This window comes from Lissotriton helveticus, chromosome 1_1 (genome assembly GCF_964261635.1).
Source record: "Lissotriton helveticus chromosome 1_1, aLisHel1.1, whole genome shotgun sequence".
Lineage (NCBI taxonomy): Eukaryota > Metazoa > Chordata > Amphibia > Caudata > Salamandridae > Lissotriton > Lissotriton helveticus.
Window position 1 is genome coordinate 1,871,083,093 of NC_136057.1, and position 19,228 is coordinate 1,871,102,320.

Here is a 19,228-nt window from a genome sequence, read left to right on the forward strand (position 1 = left end):
ATGGCAAATTTTGAGATTCCTTATTTAGCAACATAAATGTTTCATACATACCATTTAGCAAATTTCGGCCTTTGCGAATGCTAATTTGCTTGATACATATGGCCCTAGATGAGAGCGCATCCGGGAAAGCCCCGGGGCCGGATGGGGTCCCGGTTGATGTATATAAAGCAAACACACAGCTGTGGGCACCCATTATTACCAATGTATTGGCAAGTTGTGCCAAAGTGGGCCTCATAAAATCATGGTCAGATGCGATAGTGGTCCCTATTTTTAAAAAAGGTGACAGAAGCGACCCACAATGCTACCGACCCATCTCATTGCTCGACTCGTACTAAAAGTGGCCGGGCGAGTCATTTTGAGCAAATTACAAGTTTGGGCTAGTGAGGGACAGGTCCTGTCCAAATTCCAATATGGGTTCCGTGCAGGTCTGGGAACTGTGGAACAGAGCCTGAACCTGAAACTCCTAATAAATAAATATACGGATGCAAAAAAGGGCAGTATTTTTCTGACATTTGTAGATTTGAGTAGTGCCTTTGACTGTGTTATGCATAAACAGCTGTGGGATACGCTTGGTGCTATGAGAGTTGACCCTCCACTAATTCTCTTTATGAGAGAATTGTACAGTGAAGCGGGGGCCAGAGTAAGATATGGGAAAGATGGTGACATTTCTAAAAAGTTTTTAATTCAGAAAGGGGTGAGGCAAGGGTGCGTGCTCGCCCCTTTCCTTTTTACGTTGTATATTAATGGTTTAGGACAATTTTTTATTGATTCTTGTAAGGATTATCCTTTTATTAATGGATCCCCGGTTCCTATTTTACTATGTACAGATGATGCTGTTTTAATGAGTAGAACCCAGGTTGGACTACAATTGATGGTGACACATTTTGTGGAGTATATGGAAACGAGGGGTCTGAAGGTTAATAGTAGTAAAACTTATACCATGAAATGTGGAGCCAAGCGAGGAAAAAGATGTGACATCTACATAGAAAATAGTAAGATTAATTGCACTGAAAATTTTTCCTATCTGGGAATCGTCTTTGAGCATTCTGGCTCTTGGTCTGCTGCAATACACGCAAGGAAACAAATGTTTCTGAGAGCCTAGGGTGCTTTAAAGAACTTTGCGAAGAGACTTGGGCACAGACCAGTCCCATAACTAATAGATATTTATAAAGCCAAATGTATTTCTACTGCTGTATATGGTTCAGGTATCTGGGGTGTCTTTAATGTTAGCACGTTGCAGTTAGTTGAAAATGCTTTTTTACGTTATCTTTTAACAGTTCCTAATTCCACTTCTACCTATATCTGTCACAGAGAACTTGGTCTACCATATTTTTCGGACATAATTATTACCAATGTAATTTTATTATGGCACAGGATCTGGACAATGGAAGAGATGAGTTTTAACAGGGAGATTATCATGGACTGCCTAAATCTGGATAGGGTTTGCAAGATTGGTTGGCTATGTTTCATTAAAACTTTATCAATGAAGATCGGCAGACCAGAATTTTATGATTGTCCCTCTAGCTTGAGAAGTGTGTCCAGGAAAATGTTAAAAGATCTCTGTATGAATTTTCTGAATAACAAGAGATGGCTAGAGGAATGTAGCAAAGTGAGTGTGAGAGACAACAATTTGCTTATAACAAATTGGGGTTTGCAATTATATCTGACCATTGTACAGGGTAGCTATGAAAGGATGCTTCTTACCCGATTTAGGCTGGGCAATTTTCATAAGCTTGTTAGCTTCCCTAAAAACATGGACTGGTCCCGAAGATACATTTATCTGTCCATGTGATGATATGTCAAGACAAACCACCCTACATACCACGCTATTCTGCAGATTTTATGTACTTCCAAGAAAAAGGTTCCTAAAGCCAATTTTGTTATTATTAGGCCTAAGACAGTGTTGTATTGCTTTTCTTAAATTACAAATGTTGGAATGTGAAAAGTGTATTGAACATGTGGTGCCTTTTTTAAAAGCAGTGATTAAATATAGAAACTCTATGGATTAGGACAGATCAATTAATTTGCATAGGTAAAATATTTTAATATACTGTTTTTATTCTGTATTTTATCTTGAATTGTTATAGTGATTATTGTGCTTTTATGATCCTTTTGTAAGCATCGAATAAAGCATCTTTCTGATTCGTTCTTCTGGAGAACAGGTAGCCTTGTCATAGTGAAAAACAAAAATGGCTGTAATTCACTATTAGGACATGCCACACACACCAGGGCATGTCCTACCTTATACTTTACAATGCACCCTGCCCATGGGCCTACCATAGGGGTGTCTGATATGAAGAAAAGGGAAGGTTTAGGGACTGGCAAGTGGGTGCAGTTGCCCAGTCAGCATGGCAGTATCAGACTGCACACAGGCTCTGCAATGGCAGGCCTTAGACACACTTTTACAGGCTGCTTCTGTGGGTGGCACAACCAGTGCTGCAAGCCCACTATCAGCATTTGGATTACCAGCACTGGGCACTCCTGGTGCACTGTACTAGGGTCTGACAGGTAAACCAAACCAGCCAATCATGGAACCACTAATTCATACATTAATTTATAATAGGGAGAACATATGCACGTTAGCACTGATCAGCAGTGGTAAAGTGCCCAGAGTCATAAAACCAACAAAAACAGGTCAGACAAAATACAGGAAGAAGGCAAAAAGTTGAGGGATGATCCTGCAAAAAGGGCCAAGTCCAACACTCTGCTTGTTTCTTGCTCCGTTTTGCCTTTCTTGCTTGTTTTTCTGCCCTCTATTTTGTCCTCCTCAGCACTGTTAGCCTTTTCTGCTCATTTTTCTGCCATCATTTTTGCTTTTCTGCTAATTTTTCTGTCCTCTGTTTTGCCTTCTTCTGCTCTGTTTTGCCTTTTCTGCTAGCTTTTCTGCCCTCTGTTTTGGTCCTCCTGAGTGTACCCTCCTCCCGCAACCCATCCCCCACCCTTCCCACACTACTTAATGGAGGCCGCAGCGCAACCCCATGAAGCAGGTCCTTGTGCAAGCTCCCTCTGTGACAGTTCTCCTGTCTAGCTTGACTGCAGTCCTCTACCCTCTGCTGCCTGTCTACCTGCAGTACGCTGTTTGTGCCTCCTCTTATTGTTTCTTGCTCTGTTTTGCCTTTCCTGCCTTTCCTGCTTCCTGGAAAACTGTCGGCCCTCTGTTTTGCCTTTTCTGCCATCTGTTTGGCCTTTCCTGCTCGTTTTTCTTCCCCCTGTTTTGCCTTTTCTGCTCAATTGTTTTTCTGCCCTCTGTTTTGCCTTTTTCTGCTTGTTTCTTCCCTCTTCCCGCCGTTTCCCCAAGACCTGGCTTTTCAACGGAGACCTCACACCCCAGCGCCCAGATATCCCCAGAGGTGACAGTGCAGAGCTGACAGTGCTGCGCTCCGCAAATGTTGATTGATTGATTGATTAACAGCTTCACTGTATAATAGTTCACAGGTTTAAATTTACCAATCTGCAGGAGTGCAACAATGCTCATTTCTAATTTCAAAATTTTACAAAACTCTTTCCAAAATCTTGAGAGACAAAGTGCCACAATCAGAAATTACCACTTCAGGCAACCCATGAAGTTTTACTACCCTGATGCTGATGGTAAACCTTTGTAGGTACAAAATGGACCATTTTTTAAGCAGATTCAACAAATACAAGAATGGCTGTGAAACCCTTATCAATAGAAAACATTTGCCAGTGTTCTTAAGGGATTTGCAATGGATATAACAATCCAATTGACCCATTATGATCACTCTTTTTTATCTGTATTCATATCCTCCCATCAATATTGACTTTTTATTAATCCAATTGACTTACCTGCACCTGGATGACCTGACAATGGTTAATCAAGTATTTCCTTTAATGCCCGATTTGTAATCACCACCGTAGCCAGATATAGAAATTGTTTAAACCAAGGTAACTGATTTTCGAATCTACAGCTCTCATCCTTGTCAGCCCAATCGATAATTTCCTCTCTTTATACTCTCAGAAATAGATAGCAAAACAATGTTCTCCTCTGGAGTTATTGGATAAATCATTTTATTCTTTTTCACAATAGTCATGATTTGCATGAGGCAACAAGTCTCTTTTCTGATTTTGTTGGCCCAGTCTGAATGATATCAAAAAATTCTAGTTTGGGAAAAATAATGACTGGCTCATCTGTCTGGCTGGTAATGCTGTGGCTGATTGTAAACACTACACATTACGTTGATCTGTATAAACCAAGACTGGAGCATGCATTCCAAACAAATAGATTCTCTTCTCTGTAAATACTACTTTAGTAGCCAAGAACTCCTTTTCAGAAATAGTAGAATTCTTTTCAGCATCATTCAGTTTTCGTTATAAATAAGCCACTCAGCGTCAGTTTCTTTAGTTATGCGTGGGGCATTGCCCCCATGTTTATATTGTTGCCGCCGGGCGGCAGGCCCCATAATAAATGTTTACTATCAGCATGTTTGATTAGCCGCAGTGCAAGCGGCATGGCCCGGCAAAGTTTGTTTCCGTTTTGCAGGTGGACGTGGATGGCTGAGGGGGAGGAGCTTTCAGGGCCGGCTTTAACACTGGTGGTGCCCTGTGCGAAAATGTTTGTTGGCGCCCCCCCCCATGCCCACCTCTGCCACGGATTCCCTCACTAGCACCCTTTAACAGTGGCCATGAAGTCTCCATAACCACTGTCTATCAGATTAATTTCGTTTTATAGCACCACTCATACCAGTGTAGGTTGTCAGAGCACTTTACATCACACATACGTGTGTAAATCAGTGTATAGGAAATGTTATATCAGACAGGACTACAAGGTGTATGTCATTGATACTTGTAGGCAATAAAGTTTAAGAGTCCTTATCCTGGAGGAGCCAGGTCGCGGACCAAGATGGCCGCACGGGACCCCGGCTCCGTCGGCCTTCGTCTCCCACCACCATATCAGGCTTCCTAGCCGGCGCCCCAACTATGCTCCCGCACGGCCGAGATAGAGCGGCGCTGATCCATGCGCGCCCGAGTGCTCTGACGGCTTCCTGGCCGGAGATGTGTCGTCTCGAAAATCGCGGCCCGCCCCCGACATGGAACCGGGGTCTAGGGTGATGAAGTGCCCGGCCTCAACCTCAACAACATCGGCAGGGTGTGTGGCGGTAGTGCCGGTCTGGCGAGATGGGGACTCGTATTTTCCCGACTTTGACGGCGATCCTCGCACATTATTGCGGCACTGGTGAAGCTTGTTCCGCCATTATCTATGGATGTTCGAAGGGATAAACCCCCCCCCCCCACGTCGGTGGCTCCGTAACTGTTTGCCTTGTGCCAACTGCGTCACTCCTGACGGAAGTGAGTGTCTCCCAAAGACCCCCCATTTGAATTTTTTAGCAGCTACCTGATGGGCAGCCTCGGGACCCGTTTTATCCAGTGAGGTGCACTCTGTGGTGGGAACGCCTTACACGCAGTGGTGCCTGAGAAGGTCTCGGACTCGATCCTGAATTGCTCTGCAGGGGCCACGTGAATGTTGCACTTTGACACCCGGCGTGGATCGGCCTGGCATGATGACGCTCCGCTTGATGCTGGGACTGGCGTTACTGGGGCAGAGGAAATGGGATTGCGGTTGGGAGACATCATGGGGGCCATTACGGCCTTGTATTCCTCTTGCAACACAGGATGTTGCCGTGGAGAGTGCCCTGGATGCCGGCGTGCGGGGGGGTCGTCTCGATGGAGCGGATTCCGCACCGATGGGTGGCCCACTAGAGGCTGTGGGGCATGGGGCTTCTTGACTGACGACTCATGAGTACCCCGGGACTTTGTGATTTCGGGGCCGGATGGAGGCACCCTGTGTGCCCGGGCTTGCCAGGGGGGCAGCAATACTGCGCGGAGTTCTGCGCCTACGGCGGAGACGGAAGATCTTACGAGGGTGCTACTTCCAGGAGCGTTGCTTTGTTTTCAACATTAGCCGATCTACAGCGACGGGTGACGGTGGCGCTACGACATGTCTTTTGTACTGTGTTTTGGACTGGTGGTAAAGAGGGAGCACCACCACTTGCGATCCCTGGTAGCCCTTGGGCATGCTGATGACGACGTCCTTCGATCGACCTTATTATATACTACCGTGCCCCGAGATGACATCCTCGTCCCAGTCTGGTATTGTTGACTCATTCACACCTGTGGTAGCGGATCTGGGCTGCATCAATACTTTGGTCCGGGCGGGCCTGGGTTAAGAATCGCAGTGCTGTTTTTTTGTGTGCGGCTAGTGCGGGACTTTTCACCTAGGTCATTGTTGCGCTAATGGTTGGCTGGCGAAGATTGCACCCACTCATGTTACTTTTATTGTATTGCTCTTAGCTTTTTACATAGGGTGGGTATTCTTTGTGGTGGGGGCGGAGGCAGGTGTGGGCTGGGGGTCTGTCCTGGTGTCCTCCTCCGTTTTCTTTCTTCCCTCTTTTGGGCTCTTCTCTTGTTTTTCTTGGCTTCCCCGCCATTCTTCCCTAGGTTGCTCACCGAGTTTTCTCCCGGTTCAAATTACAAGGGTGGGCGTTTCTCTAAAGTTTTGCGTTACAGCGGGCACATACTGTATTGGTGGGCGGACTGTACTGTTTCTTGTCTATCTGGTTATTATGCGTTAGCACCAACACCCTGCTTCCAATAGTCCTGACTGTGTAGGTCCTGCTCACTTCTATCCCCTTGCATTGGTATTATTTGACTGTACGATGGTAGATCCTGCCCTCTCCTTGAACCTTTCGAAAGACGCCTCTTCTATCCTGGTACCGGTATGGTACGGTCATTATCCTGAGCTGCAATACGGCATTTGGGAGGTGAAATGTTGTTTGCTTATGGCTTTGTTGATTTGCTTGCCCGTGACTATAACTGCTTTACGTCCCTCTACAGGGGAGGAGGGGGAAGGGGAGGGAACAATAGTGGCTAACTTGTCCTGGGGGGGTTGTTAGTGCCGGGGGGTCACGGAGGTCGGGAACTTATTCTCTCGATCTCCTCTTTTATGTATCTTTCACTTTCCTTCTTTCGGGTGATTCTGGGGCGACAGGCACGCTGTTAGTGGGGTAGGCCATAGCCATTACGGTGATGTAGGGTGGCGGGTGTTGGGGGGGGGTTTGTTATTTTAGTTTGTTTTGTTCTATGGTCCCTTTTTCTCTTCCTTTCTTAGTAGGGTTGGCTATATCTCTTTCTTTCATTTCTTTCTCTGTTGGGCATCTGCACTTGCCTCCACTTTATTGTCTCGGAAGGGTGGGGTTTTTCGGGTGATGCTTTCGTCTCAGTGCTTGCTATTGTTTGACCTTTACTCCTGGCCTGCCTTTGGCGGGCGTAGTGTGTTTTAGGCCGTATTGCTCATCACCGACTCCCGATTGCGTGGAGGGTTACGCCCCTCCCTTCTTGTTTATTGTGTAATGTGATGCCTTCGATGATATAGCCACAGCTGCTTCTTCAAACTATAAAACATGAAACCTCTTTCATCCTTGTGTTTCGTGGTGCCTGCAACTGTGTCTCATGATTACCCCGTGCGTATTCGTCGAGCCGTGAACATGTACAATGCTTCTGTTTCTATTTCTAGAGTTTGCGGCCAGCCCCCGTGGTTGTAGGCCTGCGCATGTACTGCTTTGATGACTCAATAAAGGTTTTCAAAAAAAAAAAAAGAGTCCTTATCCTGGAAAAGCACAAATTCTGAATTTAAAACTTCATTGTTAGAGATTCTCTTTAATGATAAGAATTGTTTTCTACCCAAATGAACCCTGCTCACAAGATTAGGATAATGAAAGACTGGGCAAAAAAAATATAGCTCTAACATATACCTTGCAGTTTGCATGCAGCTCTTTGATGACAGTAAATAATTCAATGGTCTATATTGGATTGTGACTTCTAAACGCAAGTTACAAAAAGAGCTCTCTTACAGAAGCAGTAACCTACGGACCTATTTACTTTTTTTGCACTTTGTTATCTGCATAGTATTCGTTCTTAGCAGTAGGCGTTTTAACCCTCTGTGCTACCTTAGGATGAATCAAGACTTTCACTAATCACTGGAGTTATATTGACATTTTCATTGATGCCTGAAAATTGCTGGAGGCCAGGAACAAGGTAGCAGATGCTTTTAAAATGTTAATACATTTGCAAAAATGGCACCCCCACCTAAGTCAGCGCCTGGTGCGGTGGCACCGATCGCAGCGCCCTAGAACAGGCCCTGGGAGCGTTGATAGTCTCAGCTGCTGGCCTGCTTGAGGTGAAGTACGCATGTCAGATGGGATGGGTGCCTTGCTTTGCCCAGCTCGACATGAGCACTTCAGCCCTTCGCATACCCGTGTATTGTACGAACATAGGGGCATATTATCAATAGACGGCGATAAATATCGCAAAGCGCGCTTAGCGCTTATTTATTTATCGCCATCTATCGATGGAATTTATCGCCCGGTTAGCGTGTTATTAACACCGCGTATCACTGAGGAGATTAAAAATCCGTCAAAAGCAGCGAAATGCAGTAATATCGCTGGAAATCCAGCTATAAAACTGCAGCGATAGGGAAATCCTTGTTGAGAGGGAGATGTGGACTTCGCCTTATGATCGACCTCCCATTATACAGATAGGCAAGTCTGAAATTTTGCAGATGTTAGACACCGGCGGTAACCGCGCTTAGCACGCCTTTTTAAATCGCTACGTGTGTCTGGGATAGCCTTGTAAATATCGCGAAGGCCCGTTAGCGGTATTTTACAATGCAGTTTTACGTGGCACGCCTACCTTGCATCTCATTAGCGATGCGAGGCGAGGAGGAAAAAAGCCGGGTGCTAAGGAAAGGAAACCCGCGCTAGTGTATCCTTGTTAATAAAGTGATAAAATTATCGCCGCTTTTCACCCGAAAACAGACGCTAAAGCGGCGATAATTGTATTGCAGCTCCTTGATGATATGCTCCCTAGGAAGTTACAGGCACAACCTCCAAGTCTCCTACGGAGCGGGCGCAGCCCTTGGCCCAGCCAATCCTTGCGCTGCTCTCTCGTGCTGTTTACCAGCAAGGGAGCAGCATCTACATTGGCTCAGGAGTTACTGGGGGTGAGACTGAAGGTTAAGCTGAACTGGCCGCAACTTCCATGCACACCTCGCCTGGTAGAGGCAAAGTCAGGAATGTTCCTCTTCGGTGATGGACCGTCTGGACGGTCAGTCAGTCACTCTTGTGTTGTCTGTGTGTTACAGTGGAAGTTCTTTGACGTCTTTGAGACCGTGGCCTTGTGGGTACTACTCACCCACTGCGTTACCGCGTTTGGCAATTCAGGCAAGGCCGCCAGGCAGAACTTGGGACCAGTTATGGAAAGCGGAGATTGAGGGGGTCTCTACTCTGTTATGCCGGCACAGCGAGTGTTGCCAGCTTGTGTGCTTGTGCCAGCTGCCACTGCGAACTGAAGTCGGAGAGGGGTGCCCCGAGCAATGTACTAGGTTGTAACTTGTGCCATCATGATCTGCGCATTTAGAGATGGCGCTTTCGAGAACTATGATGCCCCATATATTGATAGCTGTGCTGGGGGTAAGAGAGGAGCCATATTAAATAAATGTAGTTATATCATGATGTGTGCACAGTTTGTTATATTATTTATTTCATTTTTACATTCAATTGTATGTACTCAACTCTGAACTGCGGCCTTTTCGTTGCAGGGGACTGATTCATGACTGAGTTGAGGCCAGAAACGTGACATCAAAGGATTTTTATTTTAACCTAGCGTAGAGTAGCGATTGTGCTGCTGTTGTAGGTTGTATGAGCCTGTGGTAGTGTAAATAAGACCTTCACAAACACAAATCATGAAAATATACATTTTGATCATGGAATCGTATGTAACATACTTATCAACTTTCAAAATTTACATTTTAGGATGTATTTGCAGGTTTTTTGTACGAAAGAAAAAATAGGCTACCACAAAAGCTCTGCTGCGCCTCAAGATGAAGTTCCAGTAGGACCATGAACGCCAAACACGACACATATGTAGCTTTGGCCACATTTAGAAAGCTTAATCAGGCGCTTTCCAAAAGCCACAGAACCCACAGGGAAATGCACACAGGAGAACATTTCAGATGGGCTGCAGTGACTTTTCACTCTTGGAATTCTGTTGCAGTTTACCAGACACTAAAAGAGGTTCTGGCAGTGAAGCAGGGGCCAACAACATACAAATCAGTGCATGGTGTCAACAAGTGAGGTATCATAATGCAGTGTAAATATGACACAGGAACTACACCGGGGGAATGAATTAAAGGAGAGAAGAATAAAGAGTGGTACACAACGTGCCATTTAAAACATGTTTTTAGGAGAATGCGCCAATGTACGCGGTCTTGAGGAAACCATCATAACCATGCATTTTTCACGAGAGCAAGCAGACAACAAGAATGCCTTTTTTTCTGCATTTATGCAAACGCAGTTTATATTAATCAACACATCCTAAGTCTATCGTCAGCTTGAACGCTGGAATAAAGTATGTCATTCAGGCTGCGGTATTGGCGGTCCAAGAAAACAAACAGAGAGTCGTGAGCAGGGTCGGACTGGCCGTAGCGGGCACCAGACATTTCCCTGGTGGGCTGCCAGGGTGGGGGATGGTTTTGGGCCCCTGGGGGTCCTTTTTTGTTACCGGGGGCCGGCAATATCACCCCAGTAACAAAATCGGCCAAAACCGGCCCTGGTGGCTGGGGGGGCGACCAAACAGTTTGCCAGGGCCGGTTTTGGTTCCCAGTCTGGCCCTGGTGCGGAGAAGGTCCGGTTACAAGGGCTCGAGCTGAAAAAAAACACTGTGAACAGGAGTGCCCTTTCAACAGCTCTGTGGCAAGCTGTTGAGCTTTCCTTGCCATCTCACGGTTAATGCTCCAGTGATTTTCAGACTCCTCCAAGGAAGGGTTATGGAAAGGAGACTGTGGGAGAAAGTGGAAAACTAGGATTAGTCCTACAAATGATTTAGAAGTGAATGGCAATGCAGACTTTTAGCTATTGGTAATTTTGGGCTCGATTCACCGTGTCTAGCTTCAGTGCGCTACAACAAGGATGATCATTTCCATTTGAAAATGAGTGTTACTGATGGTGCGGTAAATTTCTTCTGGTAATTTCTCAATGCAAACCCTCATGCTACCTCTAATGTACCGCTGAAAAAGGTGTTGGGCCCTTCACACCATGTGTTACCTTCAGGAGACTTTAAATAATCATGAACAGTCAAAAATGCAATTATTATTTTAAGCCAATAAAGAGAGTTGTTGAGTATTTTAAAGGGTTTTATTTTTTAGTCAAAGGTTAAGTTTTTCTCTGACCCTTTATTCATTAGTAAAATATCAATCAGGTTACAGAATTTGGAAAACAGGAAAAATAGCATTAATACAGAACACATTACAGTCTGCATATAAGCATTACGTAGGAAAGAAAATGTGGCCCAAAATTCTTAAAGAGTTTCTAAGAAAAATAGTCTTGCAAGTCTAATGAATAATTAAATAGTTTGCAAAAATCTCCCATTAAGAGAAATAAATGCATAAGTCAAATAAATCTTTTCAGACCTAATTAATTAGTCAAAGCATAAACTTAAAGTTTAGCATCTAAATCTAAAAAGCCTTTCTATCTGTTGCTGTTCTTCTGCATCTGTCTGTGTCTAAAGAGCAAAACAGCCCCTCCTTCACCAGACCTCAAAGGAATGTGGCCTGCAGTGCCAAAATATGACGTGGAAGCAAGAAACCTCCCCCTGACTCTCCTCGGAAGCAATCTCCATCCTATCAGCTATCTCCCGCGACGTTCTCGTACCTAACCCATGTGAATGAAGCAAAGCCTAAGCCAAAATGAGCAAGAAGCCAGCTGAGCTAAGAAAGCCAACGCCGCCTCCGGAGAGGTCATTATTTATACTCAAATTCTTGGCAGTCTACACAAAAATGTTGCATCTTCAGTAAAACCTGTACGTGATTGGTCAGCCACAATAGCATGAGTTATCACTACCCTGACTCATTCTAAAAACCTGACTATACCAGTTTTAACAAAAGAAGCGCAAATGATTTAATACATTTATAAACGTTTGCAACATTTACTAGGAAAAATGTTTCATTCTAATTCTCTTCCTTCCTTCCACAGCGCAGGCTAGAAGGATACTTTAGTTAGCTTGTACATTGGCACAATCACAAGAATGTCCAAAGTTTAAAGTGTCCTTGACTCCTTTAGGAAAGCTGGTACAGTCTGCGCATGCTCCCTTTTCATTAGAATTGCATGTCATAACCTTGCTGGATTAACAGGGAGCTATTTTATCTTAGGCCCCAAAAATAAAACAAACACAAAGAGAATATTAATCTCATGTAAATCAGCCCATTATGTTTCCCAACTCCATACTAATACCCCTTATAAATGTTTACCTAGCCAAGCTATTAGTTTCAAGCAGCTTTTCTATTATTTATGACAACATGCAAAATAAATGTGCAATGTGCAACATAGCATTTTTATGCTTTAGTGTAAAATTTAAAAGCACACACAGTTAATACAGCGCACACAGCAGCATGCTTTAATGTTTTAGATAGCTTTTCATGCAAAAAAGCATTTAGCCCCATGTGTAGTGTTTAGTGCATTTGTTAATTCACACACATTATAAAGAGAGGTGTTATTAACTGAAAATGTTTATCAAAATATGCAACAAGCCAAAGTCTTTTAAGACAGGAATAGTGAATTTAGATTACAAGGATGAGCTGGGAAGAGAGAAACACATTCTATTAATCTTCAAAGCTAAAAAGGCCACTTTTCTCTTCACTGAAAAAACACATGTTAATTCAGCAAAAGCATTTCAGACTGAATAGGCCTTACTTTCATATTTTTCATGGGCCATGTGTTTTAACTTGCACCAAAATGTGCGTGGCTATTTAAATGCAGTCTGTCTGAAGCACAAAAATAAAAACATGCCTGACTGCAGATGAAATCTGCTCCATCAATCCACCCTTCTGATGATTCAAATCATAATCAAATGATTTATAATTCATCACACATATTTCATTTCACTAGTGACATTTCTTATTGCAAAAGCTGAGCATGTAACAATTTTACTTCTATTTCCAAGGCAAACACAAGTTTTATCTGTACTCAGATCATATATATCCAAGCTCAAATGTTTTAGTGCAGAGGTCTGTAAGTAGCTTCTTGGAGCTGTTAGTCTTCTCTAAAATAAGTAACTAAAATAATAAAAGGAGAATTCAGCAGGTCAGTTTTAGCATTTCTTTGCTCTTTGTCATCAGCTTGCCATCAGTATGCCTCATACTTTCAATGCAAATTGGACTACTTAGGTGCAGTGTCCGTTTTTGCTGTTACTGAGTGTCCGTTTTTGCTGTTACTTCCGGCTAGCATCTACGCCTGGGCTGAGTTACTTGTCCTGCTGCTGCCGAGCGACCTGCCCCCGTGCTATTCAGCCTAGCGGTAGCCGGGCCTGCAGTCACCCACGGCCTTGCCCACATAACACTGGCGACGAGCGGAGGGGGCCCAACCCTCGCCCGTGCCTTACCGTAGCCACCGGAGCGCTCCGCTCCCTTGCGCGGCTCCGCCCCACCTCACCGTGCTACCAGTGCCTCCTCGTGGTGTGGCCTGCTACCCCTGCCGGGAGCTAATTGGGGGTCTACTGTGGACCTGCCTGCCACCTCCCGCCACCCAGACCTCACCTGCACTGCCTCCGCTGCTCTCCCGGTGCAGCCTGCCGCCTCCCCGCACACGCTGCCCGGCCGGTGTGCGACGCTGTGCCATTCCCCACGCATCTTGCGTGCGAGGAGGAAGAAGAGGGTGCCGAATCTCACGCATCTCGCGTGAGATTCGGAATTTGTGCCCCAGAAGCTCCAGAAGCGCACAAGACAGCCTGCGGACGTTGGGCACGCTGCTGGAGGCGCCCACCCGCCCTGCTCAGCAGACAACACCGTCCTGCCGCCACTGGAGTGGCCTAGCGGTTCCACAGACGGCGCAAGAGTAGCCACAGAGGCCCTGCTCACCGGCGAAGAGGGCAAGGAGAGCGAGAAAAAGGAGAGGACGGACCACGACAGCAAGACCCAGACAGTAAGGAGTGGGGGCGCAAGAAACGGTCATCTAACCCCCCCCCCCAACGGGTGCACGCCGATGCCGCACCACGTGGCCGGCCCAGAGAGACAGCACAACAGCTAGAGGCCCTACCTCAGCTGGCAGCCACTAGAGAGCGCTAGAGAGCAGCGGACGTTGAACGCCAGCAAACGCCATTCCGAACGGCTCGGTTCGGCGAGCTGCTGCGGAGAGAACGGGTTGCCGGCTGCCGGCTGTAGGTTACTATTTATCTGCTGGGATTATCGGTTGGGATAACCCATTGAAGCCTCAGAGTCCACTGAGAAACCGCCTTAAACTGGAAGCTGGTGAGGTTAACGGAGCACCTTCTCCGCGGTTCCCGAGCGGCTGAGCAAAGCCGCCGCCGCCGCCGAGTAACCGGCGAGAGAGGGAAAGTGTGGTTCAGACTCGGCTCCGGAACTAAAGCGGTATCAGAGGTATCAGCGCAGCAGTTTCTTGCCGCATTGAGCCAGCCGCCAGCCTCGTGCTGGGCGAAGGGCGAAGGGGCCGCGAGTGGAAAACAACAGCCAACAGCCAAGTGCCCCCTGGTGCAGCGGGTGCACTGACTAGGGAGGCAGGGAGCTATTGGAATCAGGGAATCATCAGGTCACTGTGAGTTGCGTCCAGCATCCAGCATCCAGTATCCAGCACCTAGAGCATCTGGAGTGTCCCTGAGCGCCCCTGGCACCCCTTCCCCCTGAGGATCTGGTTTGTTGGAAGTTGGTTGGACTTCAGGGGGCGCCGCATTAAGCCGCACCAGCGGGTCCCCCCGTGTGGGCCGCGGCGTGAAACACATTGCCCAGGATTGCCTGATCTCAATTAGTTGGTCTTGCTTGGTCTCGCTTGGTAGAGCTGCGGGATTCTGCGAGCCGACTGCCAGCGTTGGGCTTGCAACTAGAGCGGAGCTGCAGCTGCAGCTGCAGTGGAATCCTGGAGTGGAGCTGTGATTAGTGGCGGGGAGGATTGGTGGACGGGAGTGGAGCCAGAGAAGGCGGGAAGGTGCCTCTCAAGATCTGCGACAGCCCTGTGACAGCCCTGCAGTGACCCACCAAACTCACCCACCAAACTCAATATGAGGTCAGGCAAGAAAAGGGTCCAACTCGAGCGCAAGTCAAAGCCGAAGCCTAAAACTGAAACTAATTTGAAAACAAAGTTGGAGATCGCACTGGACGTCATTGAAACAGTTAATGAAACAGAAATTGCCCAAGAAGAAAACTCCCAAGGAGAGCTCAGAGTGTCTAGCGATCGAGTCTCACCAGTTGCGATTCCTCGTTCTATTCTTCGGCAACCGATGATCACATCTAAATTCAACTTTTTGAAGGATCCATTTTCTACCATCATCTCAACCAGCGGTAAAATCCTGGGCCTCCAGGACTCACTTCTTCCCCTATCCCCGGTGGATCCACACATTGATCAATCCTTGGACCAAGCGAGTTGCATTTCAACCAACTCCTCTATATTGGTCGGCCAACCTGCATCGAGTTCAGTGACAGCAGGGGAAACAGGGGCTTCAGTTGAAGGCAAGCCCTCTTACACAGCCATTTGCACACCTTCAGTTCCCCAGGAAGGCGACAGTGGGGCCATGTCTTTCTGTTATCCATCTTCATCTGTCACGAATCTCAATTTTCCATCAGCACTAACAGGTGCATCTCCATGCGGAATCAGTCAGACACAAAAACATTCTGTGCCCAATTTTACAACGAGCAGTGGCAGGGAGGGTTTTCAATGGCAAGAAGTCCCAAGCATCGAAGATCCAGGCAATATAATCAACTTGCCAATCACAGACAAAAGCCATCTAGCCCATCAGGACAGCACAATTCCTCACTCACAGCCCCCTGAAGGAGTTGCTAAAGATCAGCTAGGCCAAAGTAAGGAGGATGTGGTAAATTTACCAAACCTTGGGAGCGACGGCCCGGTTAATACTACCTACTTGAGTTCACAAGAATGGGCCGATCTAGTTGCCGCATACATCCCGACTACGGGCATTAATCCATCTTCGCCAATAGCGGAATCAATTAACAGCATCCAGGCTACTGAACGGGGCCCAATCCATGAGGGTGTCTACTCAAATTCAACCTCCTTACCGAATTCTTCACTGTCTTCAACTCCTAAAAAAGGAGCAAATGGTACCGGGCCACCATCAAGATCACAAGCGACTGAAGTAACAAATACGTGGGACATCTTGCTTAACACTATGCAACGAACCGTTGACACTCTGAATTTCCAATCGGACAAAATGGACCTACAGCTGACCCTACTCGACACCTTGGCTGTCTTTGTCGGGCGGATAGATGACAAACTCGGACAACTAAACTCGCTAATCGGCAGAGCTCAGCAGGAGGCAAAGCTGGCATGCAGTTGCGGTCCCATAATTGACAAACTTGCAGCGCTTCCAGAAATTGTATCCTGTTTAATAGAAGGGCTGCCTAAAGAGACAACCGCAAGGCCCCGGTGCACTAATCCGGCCGAACCAGCCGTCCATGCAGCACCAACAGGAGGGTCAACTACATCAAGCACCTCTGAAAAAGTCTTATTGGTGTCACCAGCTGGGTCTCTGGCGCCGGAACAGGCTCACACGTCAACTTGTTCCACTCCTCCTCTAAAGGTCAACATGCCGCCCCTCAATGCGAAAGGGCGGCGGCAATTGAAAAGGAAAGGCCGCAAAAAACAAACACTAACAAGCATACCAGAAGTTTATCCACTCTTTCAGCCAAGGAAAAGACATGAGCAGCAGGACATGGGTCCTAACACAGCAAGCAACCTTGGAAGCGACCAACCTTCTACAGGCCCCAGATTTCCCCCCAATGTAGTACATGTATCAGTAAGCACAGCAGTCTCCACGTTGGAGGATGGTAGAGTCTCACTTGGAGGGGACATCAGGAAGCAGAACACGATGGACAAGCATGTCCTTAACAAAGTAATAGAGGGGAGCCTCCTCATTCCACTTCGAATATCTGAGCCTGGAGCGATACAGGTAAATCAGACCATGGATCCTGCACGGGATGATCCAACCATGTCGCCCTGTGAAAGGTCCCGCCCCCAAGAACTGACGGAACCACGGCTCCCGAGCCCCCAAACTAAGCTCTCTTCTACTATAGCAAGCATCACCTCAGCTCCTTCTGTGCCCGTTTCAATAACCTTCCCCTCTGGAGACAGTTCCATTGGAACATTGCCTCAGTGGGACTATAACAATTTAAGAACTCAAGGTCCTAACATTCAGTTAACTGCTCTGTCGCATGTTCCGAACAAGTTCCCGACTAGCATCATCATTTTCACTCCTGAGTACCAATCAAAGGGCCGATTCGATATCTTAAACAGAGTGAATCTACTACGACTGCTCAGCACCATACCAGCGCTAAAAGACTCATCTTCAGCAGACCTGCTATCTATAGAATTTATAAGAACTGATAGGTTGGATGGGAACGAGGCGACAAAAGCCACATGGATTTCGCCTGAAATTGCTAATAAAATCATCGAAGAGCAAGGTCTCCTTAAAATATGGGGGATTAGCACAGCCGCCCACCACGATACAGGATACCCGTTGCCCTTGCTCGAGAGGCCCAAGCAGCTACTACCCAAAACAACTCCAACGACAAGGTCTGTGCTGAGGGGCGCATTGGGTTGCTCTCCTACAGTAGTTCAGGCAACATTTGCAGAGAATATTTCAAGGCCTACCAACATGAATCGCACGATTGAACATCGGCTCTTCAGAATAAGTAATACAACAATGATTTCCCAATGACAAGAATATCCAACAAAGCCAGAAATGTCCATAGAAGCATCACACCTAGAACTATGCTCGTGGAACATAAACGGGCTTAACAACAAAGTAGCGGACACTGATTTCATACAATACATTTGACATCATCCTTCTCCAGGAAACATGGCTGGAAGAGCCGGTTCAACTAGAGGGTTATACCTGTTACCATTCTGCAGCAACAAGGAAAAGCAAGTTTGGTCGGTTGTCAGGAGGCCTAGCAACCTACCTCAAAATATCAACCATTGGTAGCGCACGGGCTTTAAGCAATAATTCCTCGGCCACAAATACAGCAGAGATATCACTTAACTTTGGGGGCATAAAGAAATATATCCAGCTGACCAACACTTATATTAACCCAAAAAATAAGAGTCATGAGGGGAAACTCCTAATGGACCACTTACAACACGTTATCACTACTCAAACATCAACAAACCTAATTCTGTCTGGAGACCTTAATCAATGCATCTTAGGGTCTTCCGCAAACAGTGACATTCAAGCCCAGTCGTACCATTGGAATATACCAACTCAATCATTTAGTAGCCAATGCAAAACATCCAAGCTTGCAAAATCACTATTGGGAGATCTGGAACATATGGGCCTAAGGGCTCTAAATGGTAGATTTCCTGATGATTCACCATCTGTGGCCTCATTCATCTCAGGCAAAACAACCTCTACTATCGACTACACTTTAGTCTCCCTTTCATTGTTCCATCATATATTGGGCTTCAACTTAGGCGACAAGGGTGATAGCGATCATCGCCCTCAAGAAGTCATCCTAGGAGCCCTTCCTGAGGTCATACTCTCAAACCCAACAGGACTGCAGGACAGTCACACCATAAATCATAAACGAATCAAAACTTCGGTAGCAAATACTGTGGAGATACTTCAAGCTGCAAAAAGGCAATTGAAAAACTCAAACTACCCTTCGGGCAATACAGTAGTAGGTTGGGAAAAATTCACGACTGAGTTTGCAAACAATTATTCAACAACTGTACGGCACTTTCCACCATCTGCATCTGGTATTGCAAGGAAGATCTCAGGCACCCAGAAACTGGCCATGAAATCTCACAAAAAAATTATTAACAAATCTTTAAGACTGTTGAAGAAAAGCCCGGGTGACGGAATACTTCTAGCGCAGCTTCGTAAGCATCGTGCTGATCTCAAAAAGCTGAAATGGGTAATCAAAAGAACCAATGATGAAGATTTCTGGGCAAAACTCCATTATGCTTCCAAGGATAATAACAGCGCCCAATTTTGGTCTACTATAAACAAAATGTTAAATCCGAGAAGTAATGGCATAACATCTTATATAACCAAATCGTCTTGGGAATCTTTTCTTGACGAACATTTCAATCTACAGGTCGCAAAAACAAGCGAGCCCCAGGTTCAGCTAGAGAGCCGACCACTTCAAACAGTCTCACCATGTGACTATGTCAAACCTGATCCTTCTGCGGTCCTAATCAGG